At 31.4% G+C, this 4372-nt stretch overlaps 1 protein-coding gene across 1 annotated transcript in view; it reads right to left on the reverse strand.

The window, feature by feature from the left end:
- trpa1b (transient receptor potential cation channel, subfamily A, member 1b) overlaps positions 1-2016 on the reverse strand; it is a 38246-nt gene extending 36230 nt beyond the window's left edge. The window contains exon 1 of the mRNA XM_016278510.1: positions 1983-2016. The gene's annotated coding sequence lies outside the window, so the exon portion shown is untranslated. The remainder of the gene's footprint in view (positions 1-1982) is intronic.
- Between the last annotated feature and the right edge of the window lie 2356 nt (positions 2017-4372).

A 4372-nucleotide genomic window follows, 5' to 3' on the forward strand; every position in this document is an offset into this window, starting at 1 on the left:
ATATATATATATATACATACAGTATATACCTGTATATATATATTATATACTTTATTTTTGCTATCAGAATATTTATCTGATATTGCACACATATAAACACATAAAACAAATATACTAATACAACTTTAAAACAAACAAATTAATAGAGTAACTGTGCCAAAAACCATGTTTTGGTTTTTAGTCCATGTGTTAGCTTTGAGGTCATCAAGTTTCAGTGAAGTCGGTAAGATTTTTTTATGTTTTGTAAGAAGTCTCTTATGCTCATGAAGGATGCATATTTGACTAAATACAGTAAAATCAGTAATACTGTATATTATTATTACGTGTGTTATATATATTTAGATTAGCAGTCATTACTCCAGTCTTCAGTGTCACATGATCCATCAAAAATCATTCTAATATGTTGATTTGATGCTCAAGAAACATTTCTTATTATCAATGTTGAAAAGTTACTGCTTAATGTTTTTTGCGGAAACCAGCATTTAAGGATTCTTTGATGAACAGAAAGTTCAAAAGAAAAGCATTTGCTTTTAATATAAATATTTTGTAACCTTATAGATGTCTTTATTGTCACTTCTGATCAATCTAATGATGAACAAAAAGTATTAATTTATTTTTTAAAAATCTTTGTGACCCCATTGTAAATGTAATCAGTATAACAAAATTATTTTTGCTATCAAAGTAGCATTTAGCTATACAAAACATAAACACAGAAAAATAGAAGATACATTCACACTATAAGTCAAAATGAACTAATCTAGATAAATCAACTTTATATACATTAATATAACATTCGTTTTGTTCAACCAAATGTTCAGTAGAGCAAAAATTGTCCCTCTTTTGAATACCACCTACTTTTGACTAGCAAATATTAGGTCACGGCTCATGGCCATGATGTAAACTAAAGGCTTTTGGCTATTTACTTTTTTTTTTTTACAGGTTCATGGAAATGAAAACTGATTTACTAAAATGATTTTCTATATGAGAGTAATCATGAAAGTTAGCAAATAGTAACAAAGTTAACATGAAAAATTGAATATGTTGTCATGTTGTACATTTATGACAGCATCCACATGTTTTTAAATTCAGATTGAAGCAATGTAGTCTTCATCTTTTGTGTAAGACCATTCTTGGAAAACTGTTCAATTTAGGAAGTTTCTCATAGAAAATCTCATTTCAATCTAAATGCATTGTATCCTCTGTCAGATAAGTGCACTAATTGATGGATTTCCGTCTGTGTAATTTGTAGCAGACACAGTGTATACAGGAAGTCTTTTTATTTTCAAGATGAAGCACTAAAGATGGTTGCCAAGCACTGAGCAAACACTGCTAAATGAGACAGACCCGGGCTGCTATAAACGCAGCAGTCTGTTCTTGGAATATGGCCCGTCGCACAGGTGTGCAGAGGTTCAGATTGTTTTCTTTTGTTTTTGTTGTCATCAAATCAGTTTTAAAGTCATCTAACAATTCACAACATATAATAGAGGAGAAAATACATATTGAAGTTCTGCCAAATTTGCTCATTATCTATAATGTGATCACTGGTAGTCTTTATTTCATCAAGCATGCAAGCTATGCCTCTGTTAACACTGACCTCAACAATAGATTTGTTATTAAAAACTTGTCAAAGTATAAGCAACAGTAAATCATCATAATAAATAGATAAAATAAATAAAAAATAAATAAATAAAACATTTTATTATTCACAATAGTCACTTGAAAAATGAAAAACAAAACACAAGTGAAATTAGCCAAATGTTTTATCAAAAATATATATTTAGCTTAAAATCCATAACAAATCATACAGCACCAGGCTGTACTTAAATAGAATATAAAGGCATATAATGGCACATTTCATAATTGTAACTGAACATATATTAATCATATATCAAAATATCTCTGTTCTGTACCACATGCATCACAAACTACGTATTCAAATTGTTGTTTATTAGATGCCATAAAGAAAAGGAACTCTTTCCTACCTAGATGATGTGTCTGCTGAGCAGTTGAGCGCTGTGGTCTTGCTCTCTCTCAATATGAAGTGAGTTATATACTGTGTTGGTTGAAGGAGATCCAGTTACAGTGGCTCTCACTCAGAGGTAATGTCATCTGATGCAATCATTAAAGGCCATGCTAATTTGACATGAGATTTTAGTACTTCAAAATGCTTATGGTAAATGTAAAAGTCCACGTCTGGACAATGGCCTGTGGTTTCATGTGTTTTATTACTTCCCAGAACTGAAAAAAGGATTTTTGAAAAGAAAAAAGGAAAAAGTGCACTTTCTTGTGGCTTCCCTCAGAGTAGATTAAAGTTTCAAAAATATGGATTTTTGTTTTGTCTTTGGTTAAACCCTTGCATTATTTAAAAGGGACAATTAGAAAAGTTGTACGAATAATATTGAAGGATGATGACTTTTTGATGAGTTCCCCCCCCTCTCTGCTCTCCCAGGAATTATGTAGACATAAAGCTGATAATGCTCAGTTCCTGAGTCTTTTAAAAAGTAGTTTCAAAGACATTTGGGGGTTGTGGAGTAGTTTTCACATGACAATCTCTACATGAGTTAAGATCGTGTTTCATTGTTCTGTGAAAAGCATTACATACAGTCCAACTGGCCTATTACAGTATAAAGCCACTTAGTAATGTGCTATGGGTCAGTAAGGACAACTGGAAACATTTATCAGAACATGAGTGATATTTAAAGCCTGTGAGATGGGAGGTTGGGAAAACGGTATGTTTAATTGTCATTAGGAAAATTGGACTTCTAGGATAGTGCCTATCCCGTGGATCTTTATGAAAGGAACATTGCACCTTTTATGGTGTTCATTGTGATTTTATTTGCTTTGTGGTGAGGATACTAATGTAGAGTAATTAAACTGTCAGGAAATTACTGAAATATGACCTTGAGGAAGGCAAACATGCAGGCATGGTTTTGCACATGCTCATGACAGGTGTTTCCAGAAAACCCAACAGATATTTAAAACACACCAGCTAAGCTAATAAGAGCCTCTGAAACAGAGTCTCTAACATGGGACACTATGGATACCAAGGGTTGTTTTTTTTTATTAAAACTAACGGACAACTTCTTTCTTTCTTTCTTTCTTTCTTTCTTTCTCTTTCTTTCTTTCTTTCTTTCTTTCTTTTTTAAATACAAAACATGAAAACATGAATTCATATTTATTAGTTTATCATATTAAATATTAGTTATTTATAACAAATTTATTATGTTTATGTGTTTAGGATACATAATAAATTAGATACAAATTTAGAATTAGGAAGAAAACTGATTCAGCAATTTTATACCAAATACCAAACGATGTTATTAACACATAATTTAAAATGCAGTGGAAATCACATTTTAAATCAAAATGATTTTTTTTTCAACTTACAGGAATATAGTGCATCATTTACAAACAAGTTCTAATTTTTCCATATAAAAATGTTACTAATATTTTTTAATACAAAAAATTTAATTTTATTTTAATTACTTCATAATATTAAATGTTAGGTTATTAATATTAAATATGCATAACATATTAGGTTTGTGTATTTAGGATACATAATATACTCTATATGAAATTAAAATTAGAATTGCAAGAAAAATCAGCCAGCAATTGTCTACCAAGTAGTTGAGGATGTTATCGTGCACAATTGAAGATTCAGTCTTAAACTATGTTTCAAAGGAAAGCAATTCTCCTGTGATGGGCATTGGTTGCTTGCTGTTTATTATAACAATCACAATCTCTCATTTTAAATGATAAATGAGATACAAACATCTGAATGGACTTGAAGTGGAATGGATGGATATGGGACAATCTGTTTGTCCTTATCTGACATGGCAAAAAAATACGAGCATGATGAGTATGTCTGTGTTTAGCTTTCTCTCTTATGTTTATAAATGATCATAAAGTAGGGGCAGCTGCTCAAAACTCACTTGCACAAACCTCATAAATATTTCTGCCCACTCGAGAGTATTTCATAGACTATCAATGTAATGAAAGTTGCAGATGAGTTTTACAAACTGCTCATGTTGATTACCTAGTTTCCTAACATTTGCGACCAACGCTTGTGGTGTATTATGCAAAACATTCATGAATTTTGAAATATATGACTTCATCTGTTGAAATCGTAGGAGGCAGGTAGTAAACAAGCACACCACATCCACAGAGAGAATGTGGTAATTCTTGATATTCCCCATGATACGGCATAATCCCTAGTTAAAGATGTATTTTATCAAATAATCCTTCTTCATAAACAGTATGCCCACTTTTAATTCCAGCCTTTCCTTTCCCAAATTAATATTGTATAATCCACGCGATCAACGGCCTGGGGAGTCCAGCTGTGTCCGGCTTGATTTGATCTTGTAGTAAAGGA

Source organism: Sinocyclocheilus grahami, unplaced genomic scaffold (assembly GCF_001515645.1).
Source record: "Sinocyclocheilus grahami isolate Dianchi unplaced genomic scaffold, SAMN03320097.WGS_v1.1 scaffold122.1, whole genome shotgun sequence".
NCBI lineage: Eukaryota > Metazoa > Chordata > Actinopteri > Cypriniformes > Cyprinidae > Sinocyclocheilus > Sinocyclocheilus grahami.